This window comes from Monodelphis domestica, chromosome 1 (genome assembly GCF_027887165.1).
Source record: "Monodelphis domestica isolate mMonDom1 chromosome 1, mMonDom1.pri, whole genome shotgun sequence".
NCBI classification, from domain to species: domain Eukaryota; kingdom Metazoa; phylum Chordata; class Mammalia; order Didelphimorphia; family Didelphidae; genus Monodelphis; species Monodelphis domestica.
In genome coordinates this window covers 430561232-430585092 of record NC_077227.1, presented here as the reverse complement: position 1 = coordinate 430585092, position 23861 = coordinate 430561232, and the positions used below count along the sequence as shown (strand labels likewise).

At 35.9% G+C, this 23861-nt stretch overlaps 1 protein-coding gene across 15 annotated transcripts in view; it reads right to left on the bottom strand.

Annotated features, from left to right (window-relative positions):
* The window catches only part of LOC103098762 (zinc finger protein OZF-like), a 42220-nt gene that overhangs the window by 7761 nt on the left and 10598 nt on the right, over positions 1–23861 (bottom strand). The gene's annotated exons all lie outside the window — the stretch shown is intronic.

Genomic DNA, 23861 nt, shown 5'->3' with positions numbered 1-23861 from the left:
CCAAATGCCTCACTGATATGGGGGAATAACTTTAAGTTCTTGAAGATATCTGCTACTAGTAGGTGATAGGTCCTACTAAGCTGGAAATAATTCAGTTATGGGGATAACCTTAAATATGTTTGTTTCCTTATCACCAGCAGAGCTAGATTTGAAGAGGTTCACTACCACCACATGATGGATCTTCTGAATTATTATGGCATAATATTTTACATGGACATAACAATATACAAAGATTACAAAGAGCTTTTTACATGCATTAGGCTTTAAAACAAGAAGTCAATGAGGTACAGAGGGCAGTTAATGCCGTCATTTTTTAAAATTCTACCCAAAGTCAACAACAATTTAATGGCATTTGGAAAAGATGCCATTTTCCCAAGTGTCCCACTGCAGTACACCATGACACCTAGTTAGTTGTGAAATAGGAATTTTCTTTTTTTAATTAAGTTTATTTATTTAATTACTTTAGAATATTTTTCCATGGTTACATAATTCATGTTTTTTCCCTCCCCTCATCCCACCTCCTCCCATAGCCAACAAGCAATTCCATTGGGTTTTACATGTGTCATTGATCAATACTTATTTCCATATTATTAATATTTGCACTAGAGTAGTCGTTTGGAGTATACATTCCTAATAATATCTCCATCAAACCATATGATCAAGCAGTTGGCTTTTCTTCTGTGTTTCTACTCCCACAGTTCTTTCTATGGATGTGAATATCATTCTTTCTCATAAGTCCCTCAGAATTGTCCTGGATCATTGTATTGCTGCTGGTAGAGGAGTCCATTACATTCGATTGTGCCACAGTGTATCCATTTTTATGTACAACGCTGTCCTTGTTCTGCTCCTTTCACTCTGCATCAATTCCTGGAGGTTGTTCTAGTTCACATGGAATTTGCCACAATTTGTTCAGCCATTCCCCGATCAAAGGACATTCCCTCATTTTTCAATTTTTTGCCACCACAAAGAGCATGGCTATAAATATTTTTGTACAAGTCTTTTTTCTTATTATCTCTTTGGGGTTTAAACCCAGAAGTAGTATCAATGCCATCATTTTAATAGTGAAACTAAGTCTTAAGAAAAGCAAATAACTTAGCCAATCTCATATGACTTACTAATAGGTGGCTGAATAAGTATTAGAATACAGGACTTCTGACTCTTAGTTCACTAGACCATATTGCTTGTCAAATGTCATTAAGATGAAACTAAAGATTAAGATGGCAATTTAGCATGACACCAATTTAAATAAAGTATGCATATAGGCTCAAACAAGTCAAAAAACAAAAAGAACCTGTAAATGTAACTAAGAACCACTATATTCTTTGGGAAATCAGAATGAGAAAAGTAAAGAAGGCTTAAGATAGGAAGATGTTCTGCTTTTTCTTATAGAGATAAGGGAGATTCCTGAAATTGTAGTCTGGGATTTTCTCACAGAACAATTCAAAACAGGTTATTAAATAGATGACTTGTAAACATTTAGAAAAGGAAGGAAATTCATGAAGCCAATAAATAGTCATGCAGAATAATTCTATTCAAAATAACTTCATTTTCTTTTTAATAAAACTTCTAGATAAGAAGAATGAAAATTCTGAAATCCAGTATTCTGATTTTTGGTATTCACATTATTATCACTTCCCAGCCACCTATTCTACCTATAAAATCCTCTCTTACAACAAACAATTAAACAAAGCAAAACAATACAGCAAATTTAACTGACAAGACTATTCAATAATCTGTACCCATACACATTCTTTTCAAAATGAGGGCATTATATTTTATCATCAGTCCCCAAAACCATGATTAGTCATTAGGCTCAATCTGAATGATGTCTTCAAATCTTATTTTTATTTATATTGTTGTTGTTATATATGTTGTTCAGATGGTTCTGATTAATTTGCTCTATATAAGTTAGTATGTCTTCTCATTTTCTTATTTTTTCAGGTGTTTATAATTTCTTTAGTCATTATTCAATTGATGGGTACCTTCTTGTTTTCAGTTTTTTGCTGCTACAAAAATGTAATTCCATGAATATTTGAGTATATGTAGAATCTTTCTACTACTGACCTTGGGATATAAGTTGTATCAAAGGGTACAAACAGCTTATTCACTTTATCCGTGTAATTCCAAATTGTTCTCCAGAACTGTTGCAAAAATGGAGATTTGAACCTCAGACTTCAATCCCCAGAAGTCCTTGGTACTTCCCAGAATTCCCTATATTCTCACCTGAGTCCTCACCTCAGTGTGAGAACACAATTTTTATTTAAAGGGCTCTCTGCCTCCCAAGACTCTCTTCTTCCGCTTCTAAGCACACGTGTCTCTCTACCTGGCAGGCAAGATTTAGTGAGTAGGTTGCACATGCTTTTCTTATTTTCTGTTTCTTTAACCTTGGTTTCTAATAATCTTTAATAAACCTCATAAAATATAATACTTTTATTACTAGAGACTAATTTAACTGTTACACTGTAAGAGCAACTCATAATTTTGCTAATTATGTTTGTAGTATGTTTGAATTCCACAATCTCCCTATTAAAACCAGAAGGAAAAAACCTCATAACAGATAAGCATTTTCAAACAAAACAAATCCATAAAGTGGCTGTATAAAAAAAAAGTATGTCTTTTTCTGAAAAAAAAAAGTCCATCATTTCTCTGTCAGGAGAAGGTTATTATGCTTCATAAATCCTCTGGAAAAGTAGCTGGTTATTGCTTTGAAAAGAGTTCTTAAGTCCTGTAAGCTGTTTTAGTTACACAGTTGTAATTGTTTATAAATTGTTCTATTGGTTCTACTTCATTATTTATCAGTTTATATTTCCTAGGATTTTCTGGAATTGTCTCATTATTTCTTACAATGCCCCAATACAGTCATAAACCACAACTTATTCAACCATTTCCCGATTTATTTCCAGTTCTTTGGCATTTGGTTTTATTTTGTTATGTTTTGTTTTAATCCTCACTTCAAGGTTAGGAAGTTCATTTTGATTCAGACTTCCTCCCAGTATATCCTGCCTCTTAACCCCTACTTTCCCCCTTTCTCCCTGTTTCCTTGTTACATTTGATATAGTGTTCCACCAAACTCTTTTTGCAAACACAAGCATTCGTGTGTGTGTGTGTGTGTGTGTGTGTGTGTGTACACGTTCAACTTCTAATTGTTTCAGATAACAGTGAAGTTCATCTGATGCCTGTTCTCCCCAACCCTTTCCTTTGTGTCTGTATATGATTCTTTTCATATTGTTGTTCATCTCTCATTTTTGAAGAAGATCAATGACATGATGATGTTGGAGTCAGGGTATGCTGTGTTTGGCTGTGGTGAAGAAATTCGCCTTTTTTTAATATCATCTCTCAGTGACCTGGAGGTCAAAGACCACTGAGTAAATTCAGGTATAGATAAACCCTTAGAGAAAGGAAATTAAAGAACCAAGGAACCAACAAGATAGGAAACTGATTCCACTGCCACTGGCTCCCTGGGCAGTTGAGGCAAATTAAGAAACTATGGTTGGTTCTTGGGATGTAACATGTGAGTTAGTGGGTGGAGAAAAGGGTCAGATCAGGAGCCTGTGGGGATCTTTTGGCTGGAGTGTGGAGAGCTGAAGGAACCCTTGTCTGAGTTTAACCACAGGCTCATCATGGCAGCCAATATTTTAGAAAGCTAAGTATCTCTCTCCCTCTCTTTACTACTACTGCTACTTTGATTTAATAAAGTTATTAAGCTCTTATCAGCCTCATAATTTTAATTATAACACTAGCATCTTTCTTTGTTTTCCCTTCATACTTTTGTTTTCAAATATCCTAGTCCTTATGTTTTGAGTGAGAATACATGTACAACTGTAATAAGAAAAGGAAGATTGCCAAAGGATTTTTGCAATATGAACTTCCTTTTGATTGACAGGGACATGTCACATAGGGAGCCTGAGTCAAGATTCTAAGGTCCAACTGTAAAACAGTCTCCTGGAGAAAAGCTTTTGGAGATTGAAAATGCTCCATCTGTCTACCAGGTTTCTGGCCCTTTGGAAGATACCAGCTTGAGTGAGAGAAAACCTGCTTGGACTGGCTGCTGGCAGCTGGACAGAAGACCAAAGAACCACTTCTCCACTGGACCTACTTTGAACATTTTCTTCTGGGATCTTGGCTCATATACTGGGTTCTATTTTGTGAGATTGTGTTTGGGGAAACTTAATTTATTCAGAATAGATAAGTTAGCCATTAAGATAGTTTTATGGGAATTAGGTTTTGGGATTAAGATCAAGAACCTTCCCTTACCCTTTTACCCTCCTTCCTCTCAACCTTCCCAACAATAAACTGAAAATATTTAGATGTTTTCCCTCTTGTTATTTCCCCTAACAACCCCACAATAACACAACCCAGATTGAATTGCTTGTCGATTCTGGGGGGAGAGGGAATAAGAGTAGGAGACAACATGAATTATATAAACTTGGAAAACTTGCGTGGAAATTTGTAATTAAAATAAAGATGAACATTAAAATATCTCAGTCTATATAAAATATATTTTAAATCTTTTTAATTTTTTAAATTTAATTTTAATTTTTCCCATGGTTATATTATTCTTGTTGTCTCTTTCCCCATCTCAGCTTTTTCTTTCTTGCTTCTTTAGTTGAAGGAAATCACTTTAGGTTGCAATCTTAGGGGGTTCAGAAGGTTAGGAGAGAGGGCTGCCACATGTCTGGGAGTGGAGTACCTGCCAGATTTTGCAAACAACTGTGTCTAGAGAAACTCAGTGAAGTTCTGATGATCAATTTATTCAGCCCTGACCAGGGATGGTTAACCCAGAAACACTGTGCCTTGTACAAGACAGCAACTCATCCAGCAGCCCTGCTGAATCCAAAAAGCTAACTTGTGAGGTGAAGGTTCACAAGTAACTTTAAATTTGCACTTACTTTCCCTAAGGGAAAAAGGTAAAAGGGACAGCTTGCTCCCACTGCTGCAGAAATGCTTTGTATTTCTGTTCTCTCTTTTCTTGACCCCTTGTTGAACCAGTCCAACTCTATACAGTTCTCTACATTTAGCACTTCACCTGCTGCTGAAAAAAAAAAAACTGGAGGAAATAGTCAAACTATGTGGAAAAAGGGCACTATACATTGGTTACCCAACCTCAACTTGGCCATCATTGACTAAGGCAATTTTTTTATGCCTCCAAAACTGAACTCATTATCTTTCCCTAAAAACCTTCTCCTCTTTCCAACTTTCTTATTGCTACCATACTTCCGTACTCCCACTCATACAAACTCATATTCTTGGGGTCATCCTCAACTCCTTATGCCACCCTCCATATGTAATCTGTAGCCAAGTCTTGATTTTATCTTGGCAACATCTTCTATATGGCCCTTTTGTCTCCTCTGACATAGCCTCCACCCTGGTGCAGGCCCTCATCATCTTATGCTGGACTACTGTAATAGACTTTTAGTTGGTCTCTGTGAATCAAATCTCTCCCCACTATAATACATTCTCCACTCACCTATCAAAGTGATCTTCCTAAAGTGCAGATTGGACCATGTAATCCACCTCTCAATAAACTTCTGTGGCTCCCCACTGCTTTAGCATCAAATATAAAATACTATGTTTGACTCTTAAAGTCCTTCAAAATCTAGCCCCTTCCTACCTTTCCAGTCTTCATGAACTTTATTCCCCTCAACATACTATATAATCCAGTGGTCCTGGTCTCTTGCTATTCCTTACACATGGCACTCCATCTCCTGAATGCCTTTCTACTGGCTGATCTCTATGCCTGCAATGCCCTTTCCCTAATTGCCTCTGCCTCCTGGCTTCCCTGTATTCCTTCAAGGTTCATCTCCAGTCCAACCTTCTGCAAAAGGCCTTTCTCAATTTCTGCTCAGTGCTAGTGCATTCCTTTTGAGATTTACTTCAATTTACCCACTATATATCTTGTATGTATATTTTAAAGTAAAATTCTCTATTTCTCTTTAAGCTATCAATAATCAAGTAAAAAGGGTTTCAAATAATTAATTACAACTTATACCAATCAAACTTTAGAAAACTAATGATGAAGAATTCTTATCTCTTGACTAAGAGTGAAGGACTAGAGATGCATACATTTTTCAGGCACAGCCAGAGTATGGAAATGTTTTACTTGTTTATACACATTTGTTAGGAAAGAGGACTCCTATCTGTAAGAAGGAGAAAAAGGGCAAGGGAATTCTGTGGGCTGCGATAGGTTTAACAAACAAGCAAAAAAAAAAAGGAAATCCTGAAAATAAAAGAAGGTATAACAAAAATGAATACAAAAATAACCTTGAGATAAATAAAAATAAATTCTGGTTTAAAAAAAAATAAAAGACGGCCAACTTCAAATCTCTTAAAAAAAGGAGAGAAAACCAAATTGCCACAAACAAAAATGAGAAAAAAATAATAACAACTGTTGAGGAAATAAAAGTATCAAAACTATAACATTTTATTATTGTGTACAAACAAATGTGATAACTCAAGTGAAAAATATTAATATTTATAAGTGCTAGATCATTTAAACAACCAAATTTCAGAAAAGTGAACTGTGCAAGCAAACCATAAAGGATGAAAGAAGGAAAAAAAGAAAAGAAATTAAAAAGAACTTTGGTCCAGATGGATCTTTCATTTAAAGAACAATAATCCAAATGCTACACAAAATGTTCCCAAATAAAAAGAAGGCATTTTATCAAATTCATTCTATGAGAAATATGATCCTGATACTCAAACCAGAGTAAGATAAAATACAAATAGAAAATTATAAACCTCCTATTGATTATTGATGTAAATATATAAAATGAAATGCTGGCAAAGAGATTAAAAAAGAACACTAAAAATATTTCACTGTGTCCAATTTGCATTTATTCCAAGACTGCAAGAATATTTTAATATTGGGAAAACTATAATGTAATTAGTAATATTAATGACAACAATAATAAAATCACATTATTTTAGTTGGCAAAGTAAAGTATGCCTTTATAGTAAACACACATACATATACAAATGCATAAAAATAAAGGCTCTTTCTCTAATGTGATCAAAAGGATCTAAAACAAACAACTAACATTATTTGCAATGGAGAAACAGTTTTCCCAATAAGATCAAGAGTAAGAGAGGATTTTCCTTTGTTTTCATTATATTTTGATATTATTCTACAAATTCTAATCAAAGAAAGTCAATAAAAATACAATGAGGAAATAAGCTTAGGCAAAAAGAATTAGGTAAAAATTATCTATATTTACATGTGAGAGAGATCCCTAAGGATTCAATGAAAAAATTAATCAAAATTACTGAAATCAATAAATTAACAGGATATGAAATAAACATAAAAAATCACTAACTTTTCTGTATATCAATAATAAAACTAAAGAGAAAGAGAAATTTCATTCATACTATAAATACTTAAAATACTTGAGAGTTAGCATACTGACATACTCAGGATTTATATAAATACAACTAAAAGACATACTTTAAAGAAATAATGAAAACTTAAAAAATGAGATATTCATTACTTGAGGCTATATAATAAATTGGAATTTATTATGCTATATATTATGTATAACATTTATATTATCTAAATTAATTTACAGTTTTAATGTTTTATAAAACTACAATAGAGTTTCCTTTTATTAGTAGGCAAAATAATAACAAATTTACATGGAGAAACAGATGGTCAAATTAAGTTAACTTAGGTTTTATCTCATACTTATTAGACTGGCTGTTTAATGGGAGTTCTTCAATCAACTTGGCCTTTATTTGGAACATCTGACTATTTCTGTAGAGAGCATGATGCTTAATTTGGTATCTGTAAGCTTTTATTTTTAATGGTGATAAATTTTAATATATTTTATTTTCTTTACAATCCTATGTAGTTTTACTTTGTGAATTAAACATTTTGAGAAAGTGTTTCCTGGGTTAGGATTAGACTAAGGGGTCCATTACACAAAATGATTTAGAAACCTTGCCATAGAGGATAGGATGATTCAGTGATATCCCTCAAATAGAACTGGTTGGCTTTGACTCTTGAGGAGAATGGATATTTGTCAGAAGAATCATCCAACTGCTGACTTATAAAAGAGACTTTTCTGTTTTCTCCTTTTGGAATTGACCCAATCCCCTTCTGATGCTTTGTATTCCCCTAGGATGAAATGTACTTTTGGGGCTTATCAATAAAAATTTTCCCACTGGAATTCTGAAAAAAAAAAACCAACCCAAAACACCTGCATTTGGTTATGTAGGTGTGTATACATGTTTGTGAATGTGCAATCTATTATTTGATATACTAAGATATATACCATTTTGCTTTTTATCTGAATATTGGATCAATTGTTTCATCTAACTTGATTCTTGCTGAGACTCAGCCAGCTAGCCTTTGTTATTTTTATAACTTGGAGATGAAGTTAAGATGAAGTTAAGAATTATAAGGATAATAGTGTTAGTTTATTTAAAATAGTAAAAAATTGGGTTAGTCAGATTAGGAAGGATCAGTGTAGCCTGTGGAAACAGGAGAAGCAGTTCTTTTTACAGTTTTGGTGAGCCAGGTAGGAGTGTCAATGAGAGTAATGACATTTGAATGTCATAGGCAAGTAAATTTTGTATATAATCCGGCATAATAGTGAAAATGAGAAAAGCCATAACTAACAGAAAAAAATCCCATGGTGATTTTATATAGCTAATTCACCAGCTTTTCTGAGAGCACAGAGCCTTTGAGTTGTTTATTGGGAGATAGGTTTTGGAGCCACCTAGAGTTCAGCTCACTGTTACTACAGCTCACTGTCAGCTCTAGCTGCTTCCACAGACCTCCTGCTGTGATAACAGTTCAACCTGCCCAAATTGACAGTTGGAACCTTAAAATAAGATTTTCTGCCTATATAACTCACCAAAACTGTAAAAATAATGACGAGGACTGTAAAAATAATATAGCAATGGATTAGTTATTGGTTTTAAACTGGTTTTGATACTCTGCTTGCTGTGCTTACAAAGTATCTTATGAAGATTGGATTTGGCTCTCCCTTGATTGTAACAATGAAGGTACATAGCTCTTCCTTGATTGTGAAGATTAAATTGTAATCCCCTGTTTTTAGATTTTAATCGCCAAAGTGTAAACACAGTACTTAAAATTGAGTATGGAGATCTATCCATTTTGGATTTTAACCACAAAAAGGTGTGAACACCTACTTCATACACTGAGTGGGAGGTCTGGGACCCACATGACCCATGTGTGAAAGAGTGGGCAGTCCTGGAGTGGAGTGTCAGCTGTGACTGGTAGATGTAAAATTTAGGGGAAGTGACACAAGAGAAAAAGGTCTTTAAAAGTGGAAATAGAGACACACAGAAGAGAGACACTTGAAGACAGAGACTTGAAGGGAGTCACTTGGAGTGATGACACTTGGAGTGAAGAGGGACACTTGAAGTTTGAAAGAGACACACTCTGCTGGAGTTGAGGCTGATAAAAGAATCTGCTGATTGAATTGACAGCGTGGTGAGTGTAAAGGCTGACTTCCTTCCTTGCCCTTTCTGGAGGCGTGAGCCCCTTTCTCTCCTCTCCTTCTCCTCCTCTTCCTCCCTCTCTCTCTCTCTCTCTCTCTCTCTCTCTCTCTCTCTCTCTCTCCCCCCCCTCCCTCCCTCCCTCCCTCCTCCTTTTTTCCCTCTTCCTTAATATCTTCCCTCTATTACAAAAATAAATTACTATTAAATCCCTGGCAGCCAATTAAATATTTGTCCAACTAAAATTGAACAATCTTCAGTTTATATCATTGAAGTGAAGCTCATAAGTGAACTTCTCTTCAGGGTCAGGTGTAAGGATGCTAAGGAGACTCTAGTTATATAAAATAAAATACTTATTGAAACTATAAGGATAAAAAAGGATTTCTAACTCTAAGGGATTCTAATTCCCAGAAGAATCTCTGACCCTTTTCCCTGTATTATTCCTGGATACAGTAGAGATAGAGGGGGAAGGGAATAACATCTATCAGATACCAGATGATATCCCAGAAGGCTTATGGGCTACAGATTATACAGATGTAGGTTTATTAAAACCAGCAACCCGTGTTAAAGTACTGACTAAAGGAGGTCTACCACCATGTATTCCACAGCATCCATTTAGTAAAGAGGCCATTGATAGGATCACCCCGATAATAAACTCATTATTGCAGCAAGGCATAATAATACCATGCATCTCTGAATACAACACCCTAATTTTACCTGTTAAAAAACCCAAGCTAGATGCTGAAGGATGAATAGTCTATTGATTCATTCAAGATTTAAGAGCTTAAGATCATTAATATCAGGTAGTAAAATCTTACCCAATTGTACCAAGTCCTGCTACCGTTATTTCGTCTGTCCCAAGTCAAGCAAAATATTTTACTGTGGTTGATTTATGTTCTCCTTTTTTTCTCAATACAAATGCACAAAGATTCACAGAAGATATTTGCATTCATGTGGCAGGGAAATCAATATTCCCGGTCCTGTTTGTCACAGGGATTCTGTTAATGTCCTTAATTGTTTTCCCAAATCTTAAACAAAGATTTGAAAAATATCCTCATTCACTTTGTAGATGATTTACTTCTAGCATCACCATCTGCAAAAGTGTGCCTGCTTGATAGTAAATGCCTGCTTAAGAGGGGTGGCAGCAACTGCATTGCTTGTTACCAAATCTGCAGATTTAGTGTTAGGCTGTCCACTGACAGTTTATTGTTCACATGAAGTCAATGCACTTCTGCGAAAGTTCAGAACACAGGCATTTTCAGATCAACACTTGGCTAAATATGACACAGTGCTTTTGGGGAGTGAACAAATAACACTAAAGAGATGCAACACCTTAAATCCAGCTATATTATTACCCAATTTACCAACACAGGGGGGACCATTGCACGATTGTGAAACTGTAGTGCAATTAATAGAAAGCCCTCGAGAAAATCTGTCAGACACATCTCTTGACAATCCTGACCTCCTGGCCTGATCTTATTCACAGATGGATCATAATATATGCAGAATGGAATAAGATTTTCAGGTGCTGTGATAGTAAGTGAATTTGATACCCTATGGTTTGATTCACTACTTAGGAACCTAAGGGCTCAGGGATCAGAATTAATCTCTCTAAAACACTCATGCAAACTTATAAAAGACAAACATGCAAATATGTTCACTCATTCCAAGTATGCATTTGGAATTTGCCATGACATTGGTTCTCTCTGACTTCAGAAAAGATTTTTAACATCTAGTGGGAAAAGAATTGCTCATGTAGAAATAATTCAAGAATTACTGTCATCTCTCCAACTACTAAAGGGATTGGTAGTGATTCACTGCAAAGGGCATTCTTTAGGACAAGACTTAATTGCCAGAGTAAATTGTAGGGTGGATATGGCTGCACAATATGCTGCACAAAATGCTCCAGTTTGCATTCTGAATCTCTCTGTTATAGATACCACATTTTTAGAAAAAGCATATAATGACAAAGAGGTCAAGAAGTGGAAGCAAAATTTTGGAGCAAGAAAAGAAAATGGGATTTGGATAGCATTAGTGGGAAAATCAATTCTTCCAAACGCATTTTACTCTTACATCTGTCAAGCACTACACAAAAAGGGCCATTTTGGAACCCAAGCATTAATTGCTACTGTCAAATGAACTTGGATACCTCTGGGAATTAGCACTGTGGAAAATAAGATCTGCTCAGCTTGCTCTGTGTGTGCACAATTCAATCAAAGTATATTTAAGCAAAAAGCTTTTGGTGGTCGTCCACTAGCTCACACACCATTTGAACATTTGCAAATAGATTATATCAACATGCCCAAATCAGGACAATTTAAATTTTGTCTAGTGATAGTGGACCAACTAACTAGATGACCAGAAGCTTTTACATCTAGCAAAAATACATCAAGCTTTGCAGTCAAAACATTGTTGAAAGAAATAACTCCAAGATTTGGTATACCCCTGAGAGTAGATTCTAACAAAGGGAGCCATTTTACAGATTCGGTTTCTAAAACAAGTTTATGAAAATCTGGGTATCACACCAAAATTTCATGTCCCATATCACCCACAAAGTTCTGGTCAGGTGGAGAGACTAAACAGAGAAATCAAATGTATGGTTGGAAAATTATGCATGGAAACTCATTTGAAGTGGCCAGAGATTTTGCCTCTAGCACTGTTCTATCTGTGCACCAGACCAAGAGATGTGCATATAATCACCATATGAAATGTTATTTGGACATTCACCACTGCAGGCAAAAAGTTTTAAGACAGCTTCTGTATCTATCTATGCTTAGAGGAGATCCTGCACTCGCTGAATACATCACAGAGTTACAAAACAGGGTTATAGAATTACAGGAAATGTGAATTTTAACTCAAGGGGGTTTGTTAGATTATGCACTTCATACGATAAAACCTGGGGATTCAGTTTACATCAAAAATTTTAATAGAACTAGCCCAATACAACCATTATGGGTAGGGCCTTTCCACGTTATTTTGACAACACCTTCAGCTGTTCATGTATTAGAGAAAGAATTGTGGTTGCATTGCTCACATGTGAAAAAAGCAACAGCAGCAGAAAAGATTACAACAGACAAAAAGATTGCAGTAAAAAAGATGTCAGAAGAAGAAATTATTCAAGAAGAAGAACAACTTGGAGACAGAGATCAAGATCGAGACATAGGAGAAGAAAATATAGAAGAATCAGAGAAGATGACAGCAGAAAGGACCATTGAACTGTAACAAAGACATTGCAGAAAAAATCAACAAAGAGAAGAGAAACACAGACTGATTATGGATATGATTTTTGCACCATTATAACATTACACACTTTCACTATAGTTGCAAACAAACACTACATAGTAACAGCATGAAAACAGAAGACAGTAGCAGAGGAGGTGACTTTAAAGATTTGGTAAGTATTCACTACAAAATAACATACAAAATATAGGGCACATTTCTCACAAACTCTGCAACATCATAACCAGGTGATGAGTATTCACTGAAATGGATCAATACACATAAATCACCTTGGGAAAATAATAATGATTATACACATTAAATTAATAAGATCTTATCTCACAGGAAGGCTTTATGCATTCCTAGGAGATAACATCAGGAGAACATACATATCTTTTTAAAGAAAATCTGTAAGGTTTTCTTAGACTATCTTAAGGGGGGAAGTTTATTTTCCTCCTGCAAAATGTAAATAGTTAATCTTTAATATAATTTGTATATAACATATACATAGATGTAGAAGTTGTACAGATCTGTATATTTCTATAAATGTGTATATAGTTAAATTGTTGCAAGGTTTTGATTTTATTAGTATAGCAAGTTGATTTTGAGTTTTAATGTACTTAGTTTTGATTTTCTGTATTAGCGATAGGATAAGGTCTTAGCATAGTAAAATTTTCATTTGAATTGTTCAAATAGGATTTGTAAAATGCAGTTTACATAAGTTATGCATAGTTATTATTTTATATAGACTTTAATTTTTTGTAAAACAGAAGTTAAATTGGTTTTTTGTAACTGTATTTTATTGTTTCAAAAGTTTGCATTTTGCATTTTGAATTTCTGTAATTATGTTTTGCACTTACATTTGTGCAAGTATGTTTTCATTGAAATTTTTTTTCTTTGATTTATATCCCTAATTCAGGTTAGCATAGATATGGTATATCAATAAGAATAGGATAAGATAAGCATATGATTATTTTGGGGGAAATATTATTAATAATAATAAGGTTAGGTATAGCTTTAGAATTACATAGAATAGTGAGCATAAGGAGAGATTTTTTTACCTCTCCATATGCTCAAAGTGGAGAAATTATAAGGATGATATTAGAAGTTAAGACTTGTTATATTAGTTTAGAGATAAGAAGTAGAGAAGCTGGCTTGAGAAAGAATGGAGTTTCAAACAGAGCTGAGACAGAGTGTCAGTTTCAAGCCTAATAGTTTTTCTGTGACAGTTACTCTCTCTGGGTGTGACAGTTGGTTTCTGGCAGTTGGCAGAGTTAGACTCTCTCTCTGAGGGCTTGGAGGAGGTAACATCTGTTTCTCTCTCACACACACACTGTCTGAGAAAGAAGGAAAGGAGGGAAAGACCTGAAGAAGCTAAGTGTTTTCCTTTCCCAACTTAGGAAACACTAGTGACTATCGCTGCTTTTAGATTGCTTTAACTCTGAGAAGACAAAAGAAAGACTTGGACTTTGTTTTGGACTCTGAGTCTGCTAAGGCTCAGAGTCTTAACTTGATTCTTGTTGAGACTCAACCAGCTAGTCTTTGTTATTTTTATAAGTTGGAGACAAAGTTAAGAATTACAAGGATAATATAATATGATATAATATAATATAACATAATATAATGATAAGTGTTAGTTTATTTAGAATAGTAAACATTTTGGTTAGTCAGATCAGAAAGGATTGGTGTAGCCTGAGGAAACAGGAGAAGCAGTACTTTGTGGAAACAGGGAGTTTTATTTGGGTGGAATTAAAAACTGAAGATTGGATTTAGCTATCTCCTGATTGTAACAATAAAGGTAAGTATCTTCATTGTTACAAACAGAAGAAAGCTAAATCCAATCTTCACAAAACCCTTAGAGTTAGAAATCCTTTTTTATACTTATATTTTCAATAAATATTTTATTTTATATAACAAGAGTCTCCTTAGTGTCCTTGCACCTGGCCCTGAAGAGAAGTTCACTTATGAATTTCACTTTACTGACAGAAACTGAAGATACTTTATAAGCATAGCAAGCAGAGTGCCAAAATCAGTTTAAAACCAATAATCAATCCATTACCTATTAGTTTTACAGTTTGCCTTTTATTTTTACAGTAGTATGTAGGTGTGTATACATGTTTGTGGACATGCAATCTATTATTTGATATACTATGATATATACTATTTTGCTTTTTATCTGAATATTGGATCAGTTGCTTCATCTAACTTGATTCTTTTAATAAAGACATGTTAATGACTTAAAACATAAAAAATACAAAATATTAATAAAGATAAAATAAGACAAACTGCCTAGTAAGAATTCTTTGGCACTAAACATATAAAATCAAAAGCTACTCCTTAAGCTAAAAGTAGTTAATAAAAGAATACAGTTTTCAAAAGAAGAAATTATCAAACATATTGAAGAATGTTCCAAATCACTAATAATCATAAAAATGCAAATTAAAACAGCTCTAAGACTTCATTTAACTTCCATCAAATTGGCAATGACCATAAATGATGGAAATAGCTGGAAGAATCACAGAAAGTCAGGAACAATTATATAGTTACTTCATGGATTTTTAAATTGGGCCAAGTACTCTCCAAAAAAAGCCTGGGAATGATACAAGAAAAGTTACTAAATTGTTCATGTCTATTAATCTAGTGATCTCATTAATGGGCATGTAAAAGGTTCATATATGACAAATTATTCATAGAAGCAACCTTTTATTGGAAGCAAAAAAACTGGAAACAAGGTAGGCACCAATTAAAAATAAACAGCTGAACAAACAATTGCATATGAATATGATAGATAAGTATACTCCAAGAAATTATAAATTGTAAGCAATTTGGAGAAATACAAGAAGATTTAAGTAGAAGAAAGTGAAAAGAAGGAGATACACAATGTATAAAATGACAAATAATATAAGCAAAAACAACAACAAAGGGAAACTGAACTCAGAATAAATTCAATGACCAATATTAAATTCAGAGGCTGAATAACTGTGGCCTATAGAATGTGTCAGACACAGAAAGACAATCACTGTACCGTTTGGTGTTGCCCAACTATTTTCCTTTGTTAAAAAGGGGGACTATAAGACATACATAGAAATGACTGTGAGATTTAAAAAAAAAAAGATATTAATAAAATTCATTTAAAAATAAATTTAGTAAAAATGGACATATACTACCCAAAGAAAACAAAATAGGGAAAGGGACTATTATTATTATATTAGCATTATATAGCTTTATATTTTGAAGATGATAGATTGATGTGAGAAGATTCTATTGATGGAATCATGATGGTGAGCATGTGGGTAAAAATCAATGGAGGGAGAAAACTATAATAGATAAAAAATCAATGAGGTCACTAAGGGAGATAATATAGGAAGAAAGAGTATCATCATTTTTGTTAAATTTTCACAACCCAACCTTGAATAACAATATCCATTCAACTATTTAAATCACTAGAATGTTTTACTAAATGGATTATTTATTTGTAAGAATTTAGAAGGGAAAGCAGTGATCACTAACAGGTAGCATAAGTTCTTAAAGTATATATTTTAGACATGACCTACGCAAGCAAAAAACATTTTTGTTTTGCTTGACTCTATGTTTGTAAGAGGGATTTTGTTTTTGTTTTTTTTTGCTTTCTCAATGTGAGGCAGAAGAGGGAAGTGGGAAGGAGAGAAGGCTAATCTTTGTTAAGATAAATTTTAATTAAAAAAAAAAAAGAAAGAAAAGAAGTGAGTGCTTTCATAGACTCCCTGATCAAAATAAATCAAATGGCATCAAAATGGCAGCCAGAAAAGCTAAGCTAATAGTAGGTTGCATTTAGGGAGTTGTAATACCCCAAATCAATCACTCAACCAACAATATTTATTAATTCTAATACGTGACAGGCATTATACTAGGTATTAGAGATAGAAATTGAATAAAATTCACAAGGATCTTACACAATGAGGGTAGTGATGCACCAGATCAGTGATGGAAAACCTATGGTATGGATGCCAAAGATGCCACGTACAGCACTCTCTGTGGGCACATGAGCTGCCCCCTCACCCCACCAGTTCTTTACTAGAAAGGCAGAGGGCCTCAGGTAGAGCTGCTCCCCTCCCCTTCTCTGCAGTCTCTGACTGACATTTTATCACATCTCCTTTCCCTCTGTCCAGCAGCCCAATGGGAGTGTACAGCGGGTAAGGTGGGTGGCTCACAGGTGGTAGAGCTGGAGGGGAGAGGTGCACTCAGGCCACTCCCCTCCCCCTCTTCACCTGTGCTGAGGGCATTTTTTAAATTTTATCTGCCCTTCCACCCAGCAGCCCAATAGGAGTGCTTCCTCCCTCCCCTGTCTGGGATAAGGGTGGGGAGACTGGCAAAGTAGGGGGGGCGTGGCATGGCACCACACTTGGTCTGGGGGATGAGGCCTGGCACTCCATCTCTAAAAGGTTCACCATCACTGCTCTAGATGATCTTACCCCTGGTCAGACCACATATGGGGCACTGTGTTGCTACTTGCCAGACCCAGGGATCCTGAACCAGTGGGCGGAGCTTAGTGGAGCAGGTTTATTTATAGTCTTGCCAGCTCAATACATATTGAACAGTTACATGATACCTCAATACATATGGATGAGTTATCTGGGGTACCCCTATTGGATAATACAACCTATGACAAGGTGAAGGTGGGGTTTTACTCCTCAGGTGAGTGGGACACAGGAAAGCAAGGTTTCGCGCCTAAACTTCAGCCATGCTGGCAATAAAGTTCATTGCCATGCACATAATGGCCATGTGCTCACTCACATTCCTGGTTTCCCCATAACGTCTATGGGCTGGGCTGCTACACACTGTCTTTTGCCCAGATGAGTTGTACTAGAATTTGTTCTTACAGCTCTTATCATGTCTCCAAACTAGGATATGTTGTATGTGTTAAGGGGTGGGGAGGAAAGGGGAGTACCAGCAAAGGAGAAATAGATGGTGAACAATATATATACATGAACTTCCTCACACAAACTATCCAGGAAGGAAAGTAGAATGCTGGCATATTCAAAAAAGTGGTGGATAGGAAATCAGCCTAGGAGTAGTGTAATGCAGCAGGAAATTCTTTATTGTTGAAATTAGAGAAATCTGAATGCAAGAGGGACTAAATAGGTAGGCACAGTAGGAGTGCTATGGTGCTTGTCTTGAATCTCTCTCCATAATCTTCTTAGAATTAGACTTGAGGATAATTGAAAGGCAGTCTTTCTGATCTGGTTTGAACAGTATTGATACCTGGTCATGTCTTTTAGGTTACATAATGTGCTTGCAATATTCCAATAATTGATCAGAGTCTATTGAACTGATATGTCATGGTATATCTAGGTTAAAACTCTGATTTACCTCCATCTTGTCTAGACCCATTTCATTCACTCTGTGACTTGTTCATCTAGTCCTTTTCCTAATGTTTCTGTTGCAAAGCCAAGAAGTGTAGTTTTAATCAGAATCAGATGACTTTTTTAGGGTTTATGCTAGGTACAAAAGGATACAAGAAATGTATATCCCATGCAAAACTAAATTCTATGAGCCAGATTTAAGACTTTCAGAATTCTGTAGAAATTATAAACTTCTACAGTAAATTTATTCCAGGCTACTCAAAACTGACAGAATCTCTTCCTGCAGTGATAAAGAAGAGGGCACTGAATAAATGAGTTCAGATGGAGGGGTAAATTTTTAGCCTTAAAGAGAAGATTCACTATTGTGCTTTTGTTATAAAAAAGCAGAATTAATTATCCTTTTATGCATGTGGTAGGGTAGGAGTGGTTCAGATCCTTTCAGGAAGAGGGGAAATGATTACACAAAACTTTTTAGGGAAGGAAGACTTGCAAGAACCCCAGCTGGCTTGCTGGAACTTTACTACTCCTGCCAGTTGAATCAATAAATCAACAAGTATTTATTAAATGCCTACTATGTTCCAGGCACTGTGCCTAATGCTAGGGATAACAAGGCAAAAGTGTAATAGTACTCCCTTCAAGAAGCTTACATTCTCATTGTGGAGACAAGCATGTGAATATAAATATTTATATAAAATACAGACAAAATAATTGTGGGACCACTAGCAACTGAGGGAATCAGGAAAAGTCTCGCCTGAAGACAGTGCTTGAGAAGAGTCTTAAAGGGAACTAGAGATTCTAAGAGGCAGAAGAGAGAAAGAAGGGCATTCTAGGCATTGGGAAAAGCCAGTGCAAAGGAACAAAGATGGGAAATGGATATGCGAGGACCACTGAGGCTAGTTTGACTAGACCAAAGGGTAAATTTTTTTTTTTTGAAATCTATATAAAATTTATTTGGACAATTCTTTTTGTTACTTCTGTGAATAACATACCAGAACTTAATTATAATTTGAATAGATTAGGTTTTGTAAGTGACTTTTTTTTCTTGTCATTTTTTTTAAAATATATTTTATTTGATCATTTCCAAGCTTTATTCGTTAAAGACATAGATCATTTTCTTTTCCTCCCCCCCACCCCCCATAGCCGACGCATAAATCCACTGGGCATTAGATGTTTTCTTGATTTGAACCCATTGCTTTGTTGATAATATTTGCATTAGAGTGTTCATTTAGAGTCTCTCCTCTGTCATGTCCCCTCAACTAGACCAAAGGGTAAATTAAAAGGATGTGGTATGTAATAAGGCCAGAAAAGTAGGTTAGGTCCCAGTTTTGCAGGGTTTCAAATGCCAAAAAGAGGAATTTGTGTTGCTCCCAAAAGTAAAAGGGAGTTAGGATTTACTGAGTAAGGCAATGACATGGCCAGAGCTGGCTGTACTTTAGGAAAATAACTTTGGCAGTTACATGAAGGATGGATTAGAGAGGGGAGAAATTTGGGTCAGGGAGAAAGTAAGAAAGCTATTGCTATAGTTTTAGTGAGAGGTGATAAGGATCTGAATTAGGGGAGTGGGTATATGGGGCAGAAAAAAAGGGGATGCATTGAACAGATGCAATGAAAAGGAACTACATCCTTATGTACTAGTAATAGCCATTAGGTCTGGAAACATGACTGTGCCACTTAGAGAAAGTATGCCATCCAATCATATTCATAACAGATCACTAAAATTTAGTCTTTTTAAATGAGAATTGGATCTTCCCTGCTTCTCATTCATGGCAGGCTCTGTGCTTTTCTTTTCTTTCTTTTTTTTAAACTCTTATTTATCTTCCATCTTAGAATCAATACTGTGTATTGGTTCCAAGACCAAAGAACAGTAAGGATTAGGTAAGGGGGATGGGGGGTTTACATGACTCACCAGAGGTCACACAGTTAGGAAGTATCTGAGGCCATATTTGAACCCAAGACTTCCCATCTCTAGGTCTGGCTCTCTATCTACTGAGCCATCTTGCTGCCCCCAGGTTCCATTATTTTCAAGAGTTTTTCACCAGGTACACCACATTTTTGGAGTAAGAAATGCATTAGCAAAAGTGCTACCTTCAGTTTTGGAAACTGAGGAGAAGCCTAAGTGAAGTTGCTATTTACCTTAGTATACCTGGTGGTGACCTTCCAGATGAAGCACAGTATTCTAGGAGGATCTCTGAACTTAAAGAGTCTGGATGCCTGGGTTCAAATATTGGTTCTGCCATTTACTAGCTGAATGAACAGGGGCTGAACAGGGGCTGGTGAATCACTCAATCCCTGTGAGCTTCATTTTCTTCATCTATAAAACACCAATACCCCAAGATCTTACAAGTTTTTTGTGGGGAAAGCACTTTCTAAAACTTAAAATATTAAAATGTGAATGATTATTCTCCTCAGAGTAGATCCTCTCCCTAGAATATGCCACATGATTATATGTTATAGTACACAGACAGCATGGTATTTCTCAAGCAGCACCATTTGCCTGCATGGGTCTCCAGTACAGACCATCCATGTAAGCACCCATAGATGACTGACAAACATCAGAAGAGTCTACAAAAACTATCAGAGGCTCAGCTCACCTCGGCACTGCAACCATAAGTCAATGGTCAGTCATGCAAATCTATATATTTAAATAATAATTATTTAAACATTTATTCTTTGCTACACCAACACCTGCACAAAGGTCCATCTAGTTCCTTTTAACGGGAGAATTTGATAACAAACCCCAAAGTTATACATCCTCTTCTTAGGTTGTCTTTTTAAGGTAGCCTATGTGCAGGATCATCGTCCATGGCACTCTCTATACACCATGGCTCTGTCCTAAGACTCTTCTCTTTTCTCTCTATACTCCATCTTTTAATGATCTCATAAATTCCCACTGGTACAATTAGTATTCTATGCAGAGTATTACAAGATCTTATATCTAGTCTTCAACTCTCTTGTGAGCTCCATTCTTGTCCCACCAACCACCTGCTGGACATCTCTACTGGATATCCCATCCTCAGCTCAAAGTCAATTTGTCCAAAACAGAACTTATTCTCTTATCCCACAAAACCATTCCTTCTTGTTTTCTGGCTCTGTCCCAGGCTAAACTAAATTTCTAGTTTCCCAGATTCATAAGAGACAGAGTCACTTTCATGTCTCCATTCTCCTTCAACCCACATAGCCAATCAATTGCCAGATCTTGATAATTCCACCACCATATAATCTCTCACATCTGTTGTTCTCTCTATACTTAAATGGTCACAATCCTAGTTTATGCCCTCAGGATCTCTCACATGAACTGTTGTATTTTTTTTTAACCTGAATTATTGCAAGAGCCTCCTAATTAGGCTACGAAGATCAGAAGATATGATATAATTATAGACCTAAAAGGTTATATGTGTCAGCTATTATTATTATATCTCCCTATTTTGAGTCTCTCTCCTTTCTAATTCATCCTCCAAAATTCCCATAGTTGACATACCTATGACACAAGTGTAATCATGTCACACTCCTGCTCAAGAGCTTTCAGTGGCTCCCAGCTATTCAAATGATAAAATACACACCTTTAAAGAATTTAAAGCCTTTCATAGTTTGGCTCTAAGCTATATTTCCACACTGATTTCATATAATTATACCTCCTATATGTTATATTCCAGAAAAACTGGCCTTCTTGCTGCACCACCTACGTGATATTTTATTTTCCAAACCTTTCTTTTATAGGCTCATCACTTAATTTTGTCTTCTTGGAATCCTAGTTTCCTCCAAAGTGCAACTCAGATGCCACCTCTCACATAAGATTTTTCCTGATCTCCCTGGTTGTTATTGCTTCCCTACACCCTCACTCCTAAATTACTTCCTGTTTACTTTGTATTTACTTATATATGTATACACTGCATTGTCCTCCAAAATAGAAGCTTCTGAAGGGCATTTTTATTTTTGTATCTCCAGCTTGGCACAATGCCTTGAACAAAATTGATTATTAAACCTTATTTTATTATTATTAAATACATATTGAATTGAATTAGTTTCTTCCCATAAATCTGCCCAATAGATAGAACAACCTTGGCGAACTGCATATGAGACATTCTGCAACCACTGAGACTGGCCCAAGAAATAGGAGCAACAATTTATAAAAGTTCTACCTTTTAAACTTGGAGACCAGATCTGGCTGAATCATATACAGCTCCCCACATATATTAATATATGTAACTAAGGGAAACCAACAGAACAAAGGGATTAGGAGAGCTGCATTTATATGAGTAATTGTACCACTTATCAGCATGCAGAGGTATTTAGCTGGGAATATTAAAGGAGAAGAAGGGTAATGACTATTACCTGTAGCTTTGCTGTCTTTGGAAAAAATGGGCTTTTATTAGAGAAAAGAACAGACCCAAGCAAGTCTTCAGGGGACTGGGAAGGTGAAGCTTCACTGTTTGGGTATTCTGGGACATTTGTGTATGCTCCACATGGGGGCTAACCTGCCTGGTATGAGGTCTCCAGCTCAGAAAGCACATAGGTGTCTGGTCAGATGCAACTATGCTGGATAATTGTGGGAGAGGTGGACCCTGGTAAAGGGGCATAATGGCAACAGAATATTCAGGGACTGGTGGCCTGGTCTGGGAAGGGGCTTTAATTTCTCAGGGCAATAACCTCAAGCGGCACATGCTTCCTCCATGAAGTGGCTCTTCCTATTTCACAGCCTATTCTTGTCCTCTGCCACATGGTACATCATCCCCAGAAAGGAAGTGCACCCCAGCATCAATACCAGAAGGCAAATCCCCAAAGGCCCTATGCTATATATAGCTTTGTTCTTCCCTCTCTCTTAATCATAATTTCTAATTTACTAACAAGTCTTATAAATCCCATCTCTAAGACATCTTCCATATTCATCTTCTTCTATCTATTTCCATGGCTACTATTTTATTGCAGGCTTTTCTGACTACAAATTGGATGACTTCATAATCCTCCAGGTCTTCTCACCTCCATCTTTTCTCCCCTCCAATCTATCCTTCCAGATTGATCTCCCATATTAAACCTGGTTGTATTGTTTCATTGTTCAATGTTAGGGTAGCCAGGTATCCAAGTAGATGGAGCACCTCAGGAAAACCTGAGTTCAATTATAGCCTCAGATATTTACTAGCTGCATGACACTTGGCAAGTCATTTAACCTCTGTTTTGTCTCAGTTTCCTCATCTGTAAAATAGAGGTAACAATAGCACTTACCTTCCAGGATTACTGTGAAATTCAAAAATAAAATAATTGTAAATGCTTAGCACACTGCCTGGCACGTAGTAAGGGTTACATAAATGTTAGCTATCATTATTATTAATGTTCAGAAATCATTAAGTGCTTTTTACTGTCTTTCAGATAAAGTTCTAATTCTTTAGCCTGGTGTTAAAGGACTTACATAACCTGACTCCATCCTATCTTTCCAGCTTATCATATACTATTTTTCCGTACCTCTTCTACCCTGCAGCCAAACTGGATTACTGTCCCACCCTGGCCTCAAACACCCACCACATCTGACCTGAGCTTTCCCTAGCCTTCACGCCTTTCTGTCTACTTTTCTCTGTACCTGGGATGTACCTTCTCTTGCTCCATTTCCTTTATTCCTGCCCACCCTTAAAAGTCTAACTCAAAATGAAAGCTTCCTTGAACTTCCCAGTGGGTAATGACCATCATTAGACCTCTCAAAGAACTCTACTATAAGTTGATCATGTATATTATAGTGAGTATGTGTCATATACTGTTACCAAACTATAAACTTCATAAGAGCAAGCAAGAATCATGTCTTAACCAAACTTTGAATCTACTTCAGGGCTTAGCAGAGGGTTCTTTATATTG